Here is a 17,982-nt window from a genome sequence, read left to right on the forward strand (position 1 = left end):
CCTCCATCTGAGAATTCCTTCTTTTTATTTCTAAATATTTTATAAATTAAAACACTTTAAAGTTAAAAGATGTTGAAGAAATCCTCACTTATAAATTGATACTAGCAAAATGAGGCCCAGGAACATCTGTAAATATGTTTATACATTTAATAAAGAGTAATTGTACATAAAAGCTTATACTAAAATTATTTCATGATTATGAAAATGCTTTTGGCTTTTAGGCCAATGCTTAGAGCTCAGATGGGAAAACATCATCACTTTTTATACCAATGCAATGATCATATTGTTTTGGAAATGAACACTTACTCTTCTTGGTTTTGGTTTTGTTTCTTTTTTGTTTTGTTTTTTTCTCTATTGTCTTTCTTTTTAAAATAATATTCATTCTAATAAACTTTAAGTGTTCTATTGGCCTCTTTTAAAATATACTGTTTTAAAAATTTTATGGGTTTTAAATGGGTTGAAAAATAACTGACTCACCCTGACTTTATAGTTCAAACCTGTGATCCCAGTTTTGGGGGAGGCTGATGCAGGAAATGCCATAAGTTTTGAGGCTACAGAGTGAGTTACAGGCCATTCTAGGATAGAGTGCAACACGGTCTTCAAACAAAAACAAAACCCCAGGTGAATAAACAATAATATTTTTAAAAAAGAAATCAAAGTGAATACCCCTGCTCTGAGGGCAGGGAATTAAGCAGTCTTTCAGCAGAGTCTTTGTGTGCTATCAAGGACATCCTTCAAGTTGTTATATAGACCAGGCTGATCTCAAATGCGAGTTCTTCCTTTCTGTTTCCTAAGGAATTAGATTGCATGTATGTAGCCCTATGACTAGAAAGGACTAAACTTTCCAAGGAGCCTCCATTGTTCATTTGAAGACTAAATTGACCCAAATATTTTATTGTTAATATAAAGAATCTATCTCAACTGCACATGACATTCTTAATAATAACAACACATGCTTTGTTTCATTGAAACTCTTTTCTTTATCTTTTCTTTTGGTCACCATTTATGTCTTCCTCATAACTTGGAGCCATATTGGATAGTCTGGTGTGAAGATCTAGTCACTTTTCACCATTATTCATAAGAATGACCATGGGATCCCAAAGTACTGTCCAATAGTGGAAAACAAACAAACAAGCAAACAAACAAAATCCTTCTGTCCGAGAATGGTACCTTTTGTGTAACCCCATCTTTAAAGTTTAAATTCAGAATTCTTTTATGGTTAACTGGTGAATATGTTAATTCTGGTTTTTCATTTCCTAGTTGGCTGGTTATAGCTGTGTAATCACCTCTAATTTCCCCAAGGCAAGACTGGTTATACCATATATCAACATGACTAATCCATAGTGAAAAAAAAAAAAACAATTTGTCTTTATGCATAGACATAGTACTTTCAAATGAGCCTCACAAATCTTAAAGGACCATGCGACATCACTCTCTTGCATATTAGACGTGAGTCACAGATCAGTTAAGGATGAAGATAAATGCAGTAGGCTGGAATGGACTTCTAAAAGGTCATTTTTCAGTCACTCACCTTACCAGGGACCTTATTTCAAATAATACATAAAAAAGTGTGTATTTTGTTTTGTCTATAAACCAGACAATTGTTTCTGGTCCAGGAGAGGAGAGAGAAAAAGTTTCCATTCACCACTTCCCTAATTCAACTGGTCTGCTCCTCTAGACTTGAGAATAATTTGCAGTGGGAAAGAAAGAGAAAAGAGGATGCACTTGATTTTAAGTTCTGACCACTGTTGTTTAAAATGAGTCCTGTAACTACCTCAGGACTAAAAACAGGGAGGTAAATAACATAATTTCTAATGGTTTATTTAAATTTCAATATTATATAAATAACATTGTAAATATAAGCATATACTTACAATATATACATGCTATAGTTTGAGTCACAAATACATTTTTTGTTGTTGTTTTTTCGAGACAGGCTTTCTCCGTATAGTTTTGGTGCCTGTCCTAGATTTCATTCTGTAGACCAGGCTGGCCTCGAACTCACAGAGATCTATCTGGCTCTGCCTCCCGAGTGTTGGGATTAAAGGCATGCACCACCACTGCCCAGCTACAAATACATTATTATTATTATGGAGAAATTATACATTTTTATTGTATAATCTCAAGCTGTGGTTTATTTCCAAGTATGATGTCCTTACCATTAAAAAAAAAAAGGAAAAACAAAATTCCCTTTCTCCTGTATTAGGTATTTGCTCCCCCCTGAAGGATTATACAATTTAAAGATGAAAGAGTATTGATATTTTTTCTAGTCTTTGTATTCTTCATCATCACTCAATGAGCTCCTACTCATTGGACTTTCCTTGAAAGTTATCATAGTCTACCACTGCTGATACAGGTAGATCAGGAGCCATTGAGTGCAATAAATGTATTGACTATGGAGCGGGACCAAGATCAGGACTCTAAAAGCTGCAATCATGAAGGTAAGTATTAGAAATAAGTATTTTAAAACCAAAAGTCAATGCAGAAATTGATGGTGAAGCAAATGCACAAAGTATAAATAAATGGACTCGTGTTAGTGATGCTGCCATTTGTCCCAAGCTCCAGTGTTTCTAGCCATGGTGCAGTGTTGATGGTGGGTGAAGGGCTCTTGTAACTGTGACTTTGGCAATGAAAATTTTGACAGATCAAGCTTCACAGTGGTGGCCAGGAACTGAGATTCATGACCTGCAAGTCTTCTAGTCCAACCCACTCAACTCCCAGGATTAAAAGTACATTTGTTTTTTTATCATTACCTGGAACATAAAAGATTTAAAATGTCAAGCTAAGCTCTTACTGTCCATAGGAAAAGCTGTACCCAGGGAAGTGTAAATTGTGGGTAGTTGCAAGAAGTATTAGAGATCGGTAAGGGAATATTTTGTAGAAATCGCAGAAAAGATTGAATTTTACTCAGATTAGTTTTGATAGGTTGGAAATCTTATAGGATAGCCTGGAAAGGCTAATACACTTCTGCTTCTGTTTGAAGGAAACCCACTGACAGCTTTTGGAACTATGGGCTGGAAAAGAACCTAGAGGCATTGAGACAATTGAGCCTTCATCTATACATTTCCAGTTAACCTTTGACTTCCACTTCTTTTTTAATTCTGATGGTTTCACTTTATTTAGTATGAAATCCTACCAAGGTGGGATTTACATTTCATGGACATGATCAGTAAGACACAAGTTTTGTAAAGAAGAATATATTTATTAAAAGACAATGTTTTACACATGGGGAGTCAAGTATGCAATTATCAAATCATGAAAAGTGAAGTCGATTTTTTTCAGCACTGCTTAAAGATCCTGAGTTTCACCATATGGTAGGCAAGCATGCTGTCATTTCATTATTCAGGCTGCCCTTGACCTCTGTCTGAGGTATTAGGCAGGCTTCACACTTTAATTCTCCTGCCTCCACTCCCTTAGTAGCTATGATCGATTTTCTTTCCTGTTTATATGTGGAAGAATATTCCTCTTTTGAGATATAGCATCACTTTGTACAGATTTTCTTTGAAATTGTAATCCTCCTGATTTATCGTTTTTTAAAGATTTATTTATTTATTTATTATGTATACAGTATTCTGTCTGCATGTATCCCTGTCGACCAGAAGAGGGCACCAGATCTCATTTCAGGTGGTTGTCAGCCACCATGTGGTTGCTGGGAATTGAACTCAGGACCTTTGGAAGAGCAGACGGTGCTCTTAACCGCTGAGCCATCTCTCCAGCCCTGATTTATCCTTTTAAGGACTTGGAATATTATGTTTAGCATCTGAAGTTAATTTCTGTTTCAGTTTAAGAACAGGTAAAACAAGTGTTGATATTTAGGTAGTTTTCTTCAAATCAAGAACTATCAATGCTGTTCCTTTTATCAAAGATTTCAATTTCACAAAACTTTTCTCTTTTTGTATGCTTAAATAAACTTTTTAAGGGTTATTATTAACATGAAATCTTCCTGTAATAGTTTCTAAAATAATTTTGTGTCTTTTCACATTTCAGACTTTTTCAACTATACTTGAATGGGTTTGCAGTTGTAGTCATTCAGTTTTGTAATTTGTAATTTGTAACTCAATAATGGTTTTACTGCTTTCATTGTGTTTTCCCCACAATTTATCTTTTAATATTTATGATTTTTTTCTTTATTGAAGCATAATGTGTCATCTGAGCTTTTCAATCTATTATATTAATATAATACTTATTTTTTTTATTTTTGTGAACTGCAGAAGGCTATTCATATTATCTTTCTCTTTCCTGAAAAACATTTTTTCATCTGATTTTTCACTGTACTTTTTACTGCTTTTGTATCTTTTCTGGGCTAGTTTTGTTCTATTAATCACTGAATTAAGCTAGCTGTTTGTTGAACTATAGAGTGGGAAGTGGTGGGTGTGTGAGTCAGATCAGCCCACAAAAGCTATTTAAAACAAAGGCTAGCCCACCTCCCCAAATCTGTTTTAATTTTCTGCCTGGAAACCATATTTTTTCCTCTATTTGTCATGTCCGGGTACTCTGTGTTGTTCATAGCTCAAGCTTCTCAATTCACTTGCCCTGTTATTACTAGTGAGTATTATTCCAATACTCTCCCACTCTTCCCCCTTTCTTCCAGTGTTTTGAGCATTACCCAGCATACAGTTGCAAAGATCTCAGATGTAAATTATCATTTCCCCCATGCCTGCATCTTCTGCCATTTTAGAATATGTAAATGAAAATTGTTTGAAAAGGGGTCTTATTTACTTTTGTCTGTATATGTTATATTGGGCGGCTTCAAACAAAGCCACATTTAAGACATCTCAGCACACCATGATACTCAGTGGAATCTGTACCATGCCCAAAATAGATGCCAGCCAGTTTCCTTTGTCTTGTTAGAATCAATTTCTCCCTATTGGAAAGACACTCGTCATAGTGTATTATCAATTATTTACTAATTAATTAAAGATATGGTTTGAATTTTCCTCTAATTTTCAATATCTATGTTTTTTAGAGTTTGCTATGGGGAAGATGGATTCAAACATGTTTATTGCATCATCTTTAATAGACTTACCTTCTATGGTGTAGCTTTCCACTAGACCAGGGACTGAAGTCGGTATACTTCATTGCTATGGTAACCAGAGCCTGATGATTCCTGCCTTTCAATTATAAGGTACCACTGCAGCTGGATGTTAAACTTAAATTGCATCTGTGTTAAATCATATAGCTCCCACAAATACTAGAAAGGACTAGGAACTGACAGAAAGAACAAGGATCATAGAAACCATGTTTTCCTGGGAAGAACTTCAGCAGGCATCTTTAGCTTCCTTTGGAGAATCCTGTTCTTGTGAGACTTCTCTCTCATTTCTTTTTAAATCTTTCACTCCTAGGCTTCACTTTTCAGTGTTCTGGTTGTATTTTGTGCTAGTTTTAGTTCATTGATTATATTTTACTGTTCTCCAATTCATCAAATGATTAGTGGAATGACAATTTTCTTAGCCAATAGGACAAACAACTTTTCATGTTTTCTTAAAAATTACCAATTTAATGGAGATTTAGAAATATTTGCACTTTCTTTATAGTAAGTATACTTTTTCTATCACCAGATTCTTCATTTAAAATATAGAGGAGGAGCTGAGAAGATGACTTAGTGGGTAAGAGAATTTGCATGGAATGATGATGAACAGAATTCAGATCCCAACGTTCACATAAAAAGACAGACTTGGTCTAATGTGTGCTCATAACACAAGCACTGGTAGTAGTGGAGCCAGGAGAATCCCTGGAGCTTGATGGCCCCAGCCTCATTCCAGTTTCATTGGGAGATCCTGTCTCAAGAGAAGAAGGCAGACAGTGATAAAACAGAGCATCAGACATCCTGCAAACAGTAAACATATGTCAGCAAAATTCTAGGTAGCATCAAGAAATGATGTAAATTTTTACTCATAAAAATTTCACTCTTGTGCATTGCATATTTTCATATATGAATATTAGAATGTAAAGTACAGTTAGAAAGTTTTCAATGTATGTCCTTGTAATCTGTTTGATGGTGGTAATTTTCTGAAGTGATGTTTTTTCCCCCATTTTTTCATAGATGTATACTAATGCACTTAATCTTTGGTCAACATAATCTTTTTTTTTAAATAAGAACCTTTTCCCCCCCAAAGGTTTATTTTAAGTACAGGAGTGCTCTGTTGACTTTATGCTAGAAGAGGGCATCAGATCCCACTATAGATGGTTGTGAGCCACCATGTGGGTGCTGGGAATTGAACTCAGTACTCTGGAAGAGCAGCCAGTGCTCTGAACCTCTGAGCCATTTCTCAGCCCCTGGTGAACATAATCTTTTTCAGATGTTGTTTGATAACTGTAGTCTGTTTTCCATCTTTGCCAATATTGCTGATAAATTGTTATTGTCTCTTTCAATGATCATTTATGTTGTTTCCTTGTGCAGTATGCAGTACACAGTACTATGCAGTAGGCGGAGCTCTCATTTATCAAAAGACAGAAACATTGTTATTGATTGATAAGGTAAGGCATTGTTATTTTTTATGGTGCTTTGCATTATATAATGAATAAGAATTCAGTTTTCATGTAAAGCCATATTTGTGCAATATGATATGGAGTGGCCAGAATATGAAACAGGGTTCATGGTCCTGCCACACCTGGGTTTAGGTACTGAGACTGGGAAGGGGCATCTGCACGAAAAAGGAAGTATCCAACCACCAGATGAGGTTCACACAAGCGGCCAGCCCCAAACAGCTCAAGCCATCTTTATTGTACTTCAAAAACAAGCATATTTCCCCACCCTCCAGGATTCTTCTCTGGAAATAAAACCACATGTTTTGGACCCCCCTCCCCCCTCCACACACACACTTTTACATCAAAACAACTTTTATACCAAAAACATTGCTCAGCATTTTCTTAGCTTGGCTAAATATGGAGCCAGGTACATCCTGTCCTTCCAATGCTAAAAAGTGATAGACATAGGCACACATTTTCAAGAACAGCAATATCAAAACTTAATAAAGCATATTTACAGAACAGGGGTGATTTGCCGTAAACTGCATGCATACAGTTAGTTTCGGTTTCTCCAACTGTTCACTTGGCCCACAAAAGGGTCTTGCAGTCTAAGCCTCTCCATAAAGAGCAAACATTGAGAAGGCACTCTTTTTCCATCTTAATTTTTTCCCCCAGAATTAGGAGATGTAGTTAATGTTTCCTGAGTTGCATCCTTATATGTGCCCATTAACTTTTATTCCCTCTGATCCTGTCAGCATTGAATTCGAAAAGTTCCCAGGGTCTGGGGTTACAGCTGGTATTTCCAGATAAGAAACCTGAGAAGCATCAGTTCTCAAAGAATTTTAGGATAAAATATTGGTGGAAAAAAATGGGTTTTCTGGGAATGATTACATCTGTCTCATGTGTGACTGACAAAGTGAAAAGAAAATACGGCTAAGAGAATTATCAATATGAGAGAGAAGAGCACATGCAGGCTGTGCGGTCTCAGGAGTATTCCTCACTGTCCCAAAGTCCATTGGTTCTTGTTGAGTGAGAGACCATCAAAAAAGGTCTTGCCTCATGGAGACTTGTTGGACGAGCATCATATACTGATCTAAAACTTGGCCATATGGCTCCCATCACCAGGGAATGAATTTCCCACTGTATTACTCCAATTATCAAGATGCACTAATAATCACCTGGTGATGAATCTGTAAAGAACATGGAAAAGTATAAAGGCTTTTTTCCTCCTTGGTTTTTAACTGCTCTGTGGCAAAAAGCAAGGAATGAAATGTAATTCTCTTTCACCTCTGTTAGTATAATTTTTTAATTGTTTAATTTTACAGTTGAGAGTATTTTGTATTGAAGAAAGACAATAGTATATATGATAGTATGTCATAAGAATGAAGTTTATTGTTTTTCAAGTTTTATTATTGTTTTGCTATGAGAATAAAAAGTATAAACTGTGATCTTTGTAACAGTTCAATTTGTGATTCTAGGTGTTTGGATTTTACAGAGAATGCCACTACCCTATAAACATGCAATTGAACTTTGAGCCATCTTATGTTACCCTTCAAAACTTGGTACAAGTGTTGCTGTGGTTTTCTGTAGTGCAATGTAGTACAAATATTTTGTTTGTACAAGTTTCCTATGAGAGAAGGGATATCATCACGTGTTAATTAATATTTTGAATGTTTGATTTAGAAATGGCTTTTATATGTCATATCTTTAAGTAAACATGTTTCTCAAAGATAAACTTATTTATTATGAAAATCTCTTTTGCATATTAAAACCAAATTTAGACTTACTGATATGCTCTGAATGACAGAGATGTCCTGATAATGACTTTAATGACAAAGCCATGGAGAACATGGAAAGTAAAAGCTTCTTTCTGTACAAATAACTCAGGGCTCCATAGCTCACTCAAAATGCATTTCTAAATTAATACTAAGGATATAAATTCAATAAAATTTAATCATAGATACTTATATCTTAAGATAAATTGGTGGAAATAAAACTCCAAAATCATTAAAATATAAAACATTATATTCTAAATCATTTTTCTATTTAATTTAAAATATTAAACATATGCCTTGGGGATTTTTTTTTATCTTAACAGTGTATTATGGATAAGAATTTCCTTCTACTAAATTGGTCACAGTCTTATGCCTGATATAATTTTTCACATTTGAATCTCTGCCATCCTGCCATCTTTATAGCTCTGATTTTCACTGGCCTGTAATAGGCTGCATGACCAATAATATCTAGTAGATTTCAACTCTAGCAAGATTTAATTGTTGGAAAATGTGACAAGAAGAAAGAATTAAAGGATCTATTTTAGCTACTATGAATAAAGAAGTCAACAATTTCTCATTTTGTGGTTTTGATTACTATTGTGATGTGCTCTTTCTCTCTCTCTCTCTCTCTCTCCCTGTGTGTGTGTGTGTGTGTGTGTGTGTGTGTGTGTGTGTGTGTGTATGTGTGTGTGTTTATTGCTGACTGGCTTAAACCAAGGGAAAGATTCAAAATGACTAAAGTAAACTGATCAATCTATGGTTTAAACTTAACTTTGAAGAACATAGTTAATTCTGATACTTGAACAATATTAATTTTATAATTCCATGAGATTATGATTTTTAATATTTATAAATAATATTTGGATAAGTGAAGCAACATGTCTTTAAACAACATGTCATTTTTTCTTTTACAACTCATAATGGTATATAAATGTTTTGGATGCAATGTGTTGACACAATTGTTTCCTGTATACACTCAGGTTATTTTTTTTTATTTTACATTTTAAACAAGAGAATGTGACTGGGAAGAAGAATATTTACCATAGGCTATTTATAATACATACACATATACATACATACATTTCTCTATGTATGAATAGAAATTAATAAAGCATATGCTCACATCATCATCATAATCATCCTTATTTTGTTCATCTGCATGACAATATATACATCCTTCCATATTCATTGTATTAAGTAGTTATGTATGGTATTCTATTCTGGTAAGATAATTTCAATTAAAGCTTTAATACTTAAAATGTACATCCATTTTATTATATGATTAATACTTTTACAAGTAACTAATTTCTGAAGGAATGTTGGTTATAAAACACTATTTCTGGGTTGGGGATTTATCTCAGTGGTAGAGCACTTGCCTACCAAGCACAAGGCCCTGGGTTCGATCTCAGCTCAGAAAAAAACAAAACAAAACAAAACACTATTTCCAATGGATTTAAATACTCCTTAGAAAATGCCTGCTTCTTATTGTTGGTGTTTATAGTAGAAACGCATAGGTAATCGCTGGAGAGATGGCTTCTTGTTAAGGAGAGTTTGTTGGTCTTGCAGAAGACCAGAGTTCAGTTTTGTTTTTTGTTTGTTTGTTTTGTTTTGTTTTTTTGAGACAGGGTTTCTCTGTATAACAGGCTATCCTGTAACTCTATTTGTAGACCATGCTGGCCTCAAACTCACAGAGATCTTACCTGCCTCTGTCTCCTGAGTACTGGGATTAAAGGAGTACGCCACTTCTGCCCAGCCAGAGATCAGTTTTTAGCAACAGTATGGTTTGGAGCAGCTCACAACATCTTGTATCTCTATTTCTATGGCAATGGCTCTCAACTTGTGGGTCACGAACCCTTCGGGGGTCACATATCTGACATCTTGCACACCAGATACTTATGTTACAATTCATAACAGTAGCAGAATTGCAATTGTAAAGTAGGAATGGAATAATTTTATAATTGGGATCACTAACTGTAATAAAGGGTAACAGCATTAGGAAGGTTGAAAATGAGAACTACTTCTCTAGAGTATCTGATGCCTTCCTATGGCTTTTGTGGGTGTCTACATGCATACTCACACTTAAACATACATACATACAAATGGATAGAACTAAGCAAGTAAATGATAATACATTCTACCCCTATCCACATGTTCAAGCATAAATCGAAATGTGAGAAAAAAAATCATAGAAGACATGATGGGATAATGGCCTTTCCATTGCTTAAACTACACTATCTGCATTTGTTTCAATCTTCTATCGTTTCATAGCTGTGTAAAATAGTTTCTACACAACTCATGCTTAGAGCAATATAACTGTCAAAGGTCAGGCTTCTTATGAACTAATTGTATGGTGAAGCTCATTGCCTGTCTCTTGGTTATGAACATGAGCCCTGAGTGGTTTGGAAATTATGAATATATTTCATTGTTCTACTTTAAAATCCTTAACATCAATCTATCTCAGAAGAAAAATTACACTAACTGCTTGATACTAAATTCTGGCATAATTTGCTGATGTCAAATATACATCCCACCTTGTGAATTCTTAAATGCTATCCCTTTCATTTTATTCTAGTGAGTGTAAAATAATATCATCCCTTAATGATGGGATAAATTGCATTCACTTTGGCATCTAGGCAAACCTATTTATGAATTTGTATCTTTAGTGTTAAGATAAAAGCTAATCAGATGTACCCTTTACTAAGTAAGTCTTGCAGGAGTTTTTACCTAATAGTAATATTGTCAAAAGTACCACAAGCATGTTTCAGTTGAAAACCAGACTGACACATGCATAATCTTAAGAAAAGAATATATCTGTTGGCATGTTACATCAATATTTTGAAAACATTTCTTCTTTAAGTTCTCTGTTTTTACCTACTGCCTCCTTAATGTAAGCAAAGATTGTATGACATTAAAATTGTTTTCGTCATAGTCTGCCATTTTACTATCACAGAGAAAAAAACAAAAAACAAAAATCTGTGTTTCTTCTGCTTCCAAAATGGAAAAGGTGAATACATTTTATTTTTGTTTATTTTCAAGTGTGTACTTTTTAAACCACTCACTACATTGTATAATAGATCATGCTTCTCCATAAACAAGAACAATGTATTCTTCACTCATAAATAAAAATAGGCCTAATATTTCTTCCAGCCCCCCCCCAAGCAAATGTGAGGGGGGAAAGCTATTGCTCTTTATTTATTTTGGAAAACATTGAACTTGAATAGAATTATGCCTCCTGGCCACTCTAAGAATAAACTATACATAGAATTGAAAATGCCCTTTAGGGACTGTGCTAACTGAATTATTCAAATACCTCCTTCAAAGAACAGACCTAAAATGCTAGCGTTCATCATAAAGGTTGAGTGATATGTAATCCATTTTCCATTACACAATTGCTTCTTGCATTTCTGCTCAAGAATTGACCTTCTTACAGGCTTCTTGATCTCATCCTTCTCAACTTACCCATTCTACAGAATGATGTCAGACTATATTTAAAGAACATTTCTTTTCATTTCACACTTGCCTTAGAATTGCTGGCAGCTCCCCCATCAAATGAGATAAAATATGAATCACTGACTGTGACATTCGGGGACAATACAATCCATCCTGAGATCATCTTTGAGCTATCACTTCATCTAGTCAATGATTTACCCATTCAGGCTACATGTAATTTCCCTGAATATAACCTGTGTGACCTTACTTTAGTGACTTGTCAAGCAAAATCCTTTGCCTAGATTGCCTTTCTCCTGCTATGTTGCTGGAAGCTTCTGAGATATCTGTAGCATCTCCATTTGCTGAAAATATGTGTGACTATGTCTAGGGGAATTAATTTTGACATTTTCTTCCTGTCATATATTTTGTGTGACCTTTCATGATTATTCATTACTATACTTTATTTTAATATTCATAAAGTTCTGTATTTCAATGAATGATAAGCAGACATTTTCTTGAATCACAAGTTCATATTTTTATCTCATAGATTTAACAAGATTAATGTCAATATAACAAAGTGTCTGATGACAAACATCATTCTGGTATAGTAACATTTTTGAATTGAATAATTTGAATTCAAGGTGAGTTAACTGCTAAAGGGGACAAATGACTTCAACAAAATCAAATCACAAACATTTTATTTAATTGCCAGAGTCCATAACCAAAGTACTTTAATTAAAAACATTTAAATTAAGGGACTCACCAATATCATCCAGCATGTTTTATCAGTGAAATTTTGATAAAATTTCTGATAAATTCTAAAACTGACCTATGTTATGTGAACATTATCTTCATTTCATAGATACACTTTAATGATTATACTTGATTATGTAAAGAAACAAAAAACTTATTATTTATACAGTTTCAATTTGAAACTGTATACTATAACTAATCAATAATTTGTATCATTTGCTCTAAAAGTTTTATAATGTATCTATAATCCTAATTATAGCATTTATTGGAAATTTGGCAGGTAGTGAAATGTGCATAAATAAAAACTGATCTAAGCATTTATAGTTTTGAGAAGAGAAATAATATACATTTGCCCTTTTTAACTGTTTCATTCACCTGTCATTCAGTGAGGATATGCAAAATAAAATAATTCATTTCATACTAGCATCTTGGAGAAGATACTGGTCCATGCAAGAATTTATATTTGTCAGTTAAGTATGTTGATAAATTTGTAAACCTGTAAGAATAATCATGCATTGACTTATAAGCATTCTGCACTTGGATAATATAAATCAATTTTGAAATCAATTTTGAGGCAGTTATAACTATAGATATTTATTATGTTGCTTCTGGGGACACTATTAAATTATTGTTGATTGAGGTACTTTTATTTGGTGTTAGATTCATAAGCATAAATGTAAAACGCAATCATCCACTTAATATACTTGATATCTGATTGGTAAGAAGTGCCTTCCTGAGAATACAAATGGAGCTTTTTACTATTGTGTAAGAAGAACTTAAAAGGGAAAATGAAGTGTGTGTAAAATAATAAAGGCAAAATCACTCTGAGGTTATAAGGCATATAAAAGCAAAATTAACATTTCAATTTTAAATAATGATTTATTGCATTCCTTGTATTAGCATGCCTTCCTTTGGATGATTTCTTTCCACCCCTTGATCATGAGCATTTCAAGAACAGAGTAAATGTAAATTTTATATTTTATTTTAATTTCAGTCTCACAACATTGTGGTATCAGACACTATCATCTATGTTTATAGTATTGTGTGGAGATGCAGTAATAGACATGTGACTCATTTCAATCAGATTTTGAGTTTTTCTTTTCACAGAAGTGAAAAGTCTGAGCTGTGTAAACAGCTGATCATATACATGTGATGTCGACATTAGATAGTATTGCTTGCACTTAATTGCATTTGAATATTTCTGATATATTGTCATATAATTTCATATCAGGTGGCTTTTACATAAATAATACCAGTTTTACTTTCAGATATTTATGGTGTGTTCATATCACATAAATACATATATATGATATTTTATCTGATACAATAAAGATGAAAATATATATGATGAATTAACTCAATGCTAGTAGAAAGTATTAGAAAAACATTCTCAGAAAGACACTCAATGGTGTGAGTATTATCATTTGACTTTGGAAGATAGCAGTATAGTGCCTTAGTGACAATAAAGAGATAGGTTGTTGCAGTGCGAATCCTCAGCTTCAGACTTATATTACTAGTCATAGTGTGGCTTTCAGTATCTCCTTTAATTTTTCCCCTGCTTGATCTTTTCATAAACGATGATCACTCCTCTCAAGTGATTTTGATGTTTATTGTGAAACTCTCTAGGAGTTTGCTTTTAAAGGAATGTGCACAAAGACGTGCTCAGCAAATGTTGACCATTATTCTGGGTATCTTTTTGCAGTTTAATAAACTTCCCTGCAATTAACATTTTGAATAGAATGGCATTTTCATCATTGGTCTTTGGGCTCATCTGGCAGATTCTTACTTCCAGTCTGCTTTTCTCACGTCATGGCAGGGCAGTCTCAGAAATCAATCTTCTTCCTTAGTAGCTGCTACCCACACCCCATCCAGCAATTGGAGCTGGTGTACCTGCTCTTGGGTTGTCTTATCTGATTGCATCTTGGTTTGTCCTTCTCAGCTGAGGAGTGGATCTTGGGGAGAGGGGAGGTAGAGGAGATCTGAGAGGAGTGGAGGGAGGGGAAATCGTGGTTGGGGTGGATTGTGTGAGAGAAGGATCTATTTTCAATAAAAACAAGAAACAGCAAAGTTAAAAAGAATTATGCAGACAGGATCTCACAAATTTAGTTTATAATATAGGAAGTTCTGAATAAAAGGTATTCATACATGTGAAAAAAAGGTGAACCATTTGTTTTAAAAGGGAATACTTAACAAGAAACAAAAGTATTACCTTACAAAGTACAGGGATGGTCATGCTCTAAGAGAGAGAAGTGCCTTTGACAAATGCATTTTACAAATGTTAGAGTACTTACATAATTATTTTATATTTTAACTTCTTCTTGGCAAAGATATTATGTTATCAAAATATTCCCCAAATGACATTTATTTTTATTTTTTGTGCCTAGTTATAATTATAGAGCTACAGTGTGGTCAAAATATCATAGCACACACCCTTCCACCTAGGGTAACATTTAATCCTGGACTGGTCAATGTGCAGAACATTGAAATACAGGGTCCCTTGAGGCCAAATGGTAATAGGTGGGTTTGGTGGAACACAATAAATTTAAATAACATGAAATCATTCTGGGAAGTTGAGGCTGACTGAAGCTGCTCTCATAACCACACACTGCAGTATGAATGTCCTTGATACAGTGATTTTGTCACTAGCTACATTACTGCAAATAGTTTAGTAAAATTTCTTTTAATTTTGCAGGAAATCTTTCCAGTAGCAATGGACTCTCAAATGTTAAACAAATGATCTTGATACTAAGGCTCATTTGCTGTGGAATTTATTTTGTACACTGTGAAGATAAATTTTTCTCATTGCTTTAATAAAAAGCTAAATGGTGAGTAGCTAGAAAGAAAGAGGTTAGGTGAGACAGAGAGAGCTCTCTAGGATAAAGGAGGGTGGAGTTTCAAGGAGAAGCAAGATGAACTTACCTTGCTGAAAAAAGATACAGAGCCATGTGGTAGTACATTGATTTAAATATATATATATATATATATATATATATATATATATATATACCATACAGTTTCTAAACAACGTAAGTTTCTGTGTGTTTTCTTGGTTGGGTCTGAGCAACTGTGGGACTGGCGGGTAAGAGAGATTTGTCCTGACTGGGCCAGGCAGGAAAACTCTAGCTACAAATGGCGCCCAACGTGTTTGCAAGAGTTTCCACCTAAAACGTGAGAAAAAAGATTCTAAACGGAGCTAAAAACAGCTTCCTAGTTGTCTCTCTCAAGTTAGTGTCAGCCTGCCAGTTTGAGCTACTATGGCGGGTTCCTGGCCGGTTCCTGGCATGTGTGTCTGACCTGCAGTGTGGCGGGAATGAAGAATCTACAAGCGGCACTTTACCCTGCTGCATGATAGATTTAGCCTTTGCTAGTTTAAAAAAAAAAAAAAAAGTTTCTGGGCTATGCACTGCTTTGATAGAACTGCTTCTGATAGCTGATGGTACACATGGCTCCAGACCCAGAGCTGGTGGTAAACTGTACCACCGCCATGTTTGGAAGCTGAGGTGGGTGGAGCCAGTAGCCACAGCAGCGTTTCAGTCTTACAAAGATGGATATTACACAGAGAATCTGGTTTGTCTTGTCTTTGGGATTTTTAACTGCAGAAAAAGATTTGATCGTAAAAGCTGTTGAGTTAAACAAATATGTAAATTTTAAAGGCACCTTGACTTCAAAATTTGGATATAAGGATATGTTGCTTTGGAAAAGAGTCTGCTTTTGTTTCCACAGAAAGCCAGAGGCTGTGGATTTGTTCCAGATTAAGATACATCAGGTTTGATCAGCCAAGACCACCTGAAAGGTCTCCCAATGACACCATGGCCCAGATGATCCAACATCCAGAATGGTTTCAAGACAACTGGCTCAGAAGTTCACCCTCAAGGACTCCTCCATAATCCTAAAATTTTCTTTGTGTCCCCATAAGTTACAGTGCCCCCCTCCAGCAGGAAGTAGTAAGAAAAACTACGCCCAAATTCCCAAAATTACCAAGCTGGCTTTGGAGATGGAATTGGCTCACTCCTTCTCTAAACCCAAGCACATTGTTAAAAGAAAAGATTAAGAGATTCTTGTGTCCCAAATCATAAGAGCCCTCTGGTGTGGGACAGAGAAAAACCCAATATTTTATTTAAAACAGGTTGATTATAAATGCAATCTCTTTCTAAAGATAAAAAGGGGGATATAATAGATATGATAGGATGAAAAGGTAGATTAATAAACTTACTTCTAAAAGAGCAACAACTCATATAAAATGTTTTACATTGGTATAGATTTTAGTCTATTGATACAAACCTAAAGTTAATTTTGTTATACTGTGTGTATATTTCTACTCGTGTTTAAGGTATTATGTTTGTATAGCTCATTTTAAATTGAAAGGGATAATTAAAAATAGATTGATAATTAGTCATCTATGATAATCATACTTGTAGCCATGTTAGTTAAGTCTTCTAGATATACATACAGATATTTCAGATAGATAGGTAATCTTCAAATACTTCAAAGACCTACAGAATATGGCATTTAAAATTCTTTTAAAATTTAGACTTTCTGGACAGTGAGAGATGTCTGCTCCTGGCAGCACCAATTTACTTCAGAGAGCAGGATGGGCATTAAAGACACTTCATATGGAGTTTATCTTCACCTTGGCAAAAATAGCCATTTGGGCAAGGAACTGTTCTTGCCTGGACTGCTTGATTGACTGGACGTGCAGGACCCATAGAAAGGTGGCCACTAAACTTTGCTTGACAAAATGGTCCTTCAGGTTCCTGCTTCACAGAGGAAACTGCCAGACATTCTACAGGACACTGAGAGAAGTGACCAAGAGACTCTAGCCCTGTGGGCTGAGGACAAATGCTCCAACTTTACAAAGGAACATTAGGTGACTGTCCAGGCTGCCAGCTGTCTCTGTCTACCCTGCAAGACTCCCGAAAGTTGCTTGCATCCTTCTGCCGGTTCTCAGGTAATATTATATCCTTCTGAGGTCTTTGATGTGGTTGAAGGCTAGATAGTTATAATTTCCTCAGTTATGATACAAGGTAAGTTAGATATAAAACTTTAGACTCACAAATATAAGATAGATAGGAAATCTTCTTTAATACTGTAACTGTAATTCTTGCTAGATAATTGTTTTGTTATATGTAATTGTACTATGTAAAAATTAAAACCTTCCTTTAAAAAAAAAGAAAAGGGGAAGTGCTGTGGATATCGCTCTGTGTAAATAAAGTGCTGATTGGCCAGTGGCCAGGCAGGAAGTATAGGCAGGACAAGAGAGAAGAGAATTCTGGGAAGTAGAAGGTTGGAGGGTGACACCGCCAGCCGCCGCCATGAGAAGCAACATGTAAAGACACTGGTAAGCCACAAGCCATGTGGCAAAGTATAGACTAACAGAAATGGGTTAATTTAAGATAGAAGAAGTAGATAACAAGGAGCCTGCCATGGCCATACAGTTTCTAAACAACGTAAGTTTCTGTGTGTTTTCTTGGTTGGGTCTGAGCAACTGTGGGACTGGCGGGTAAGAGAGATTTGTCCTGACTGGGCCAGGCAGGAAACCTCTAGCTACAACTGATGG

General features: G+C 35.0%; 1 protein-coding gene across 1 annotated transcript in view; it reads left to right on the forward strand.

Moving 5' to 3' along the window:
- Positions 1-6,253: 6,253 nt before the first annotated feature.
- Positions 6,254-17,982, forward strand: part of LOC118592373 (cytochrome c oxidase subunit 7B, mitochondrial) — a 125,557-nt gene continuing 113,828 nt past the window's right edge. The window contains exon 1 of the mRNA XM_036201259.1: positions 6,254-6,477. The gene's annotated coding sequence lies outside the window, so the exon portion shown is untranslated. The remainder of the gene's footprint in view (positions 6,478-17,982) is intronic.

The sequence above is a fragment of the Onychomys torridus genome, chromosome 10 (genome assembly GCF_903995425.1).
Source record: "Onychomys torridus chromosome 10, mOncTor1.1, whole genome shotgun sequence".
NCBI classification, from domain to species: Eukaryota; Metazoa; Chordata; class Mammalia; order Rodentia; family Cricetidae; genus Onychomys; species Onychomys torridus.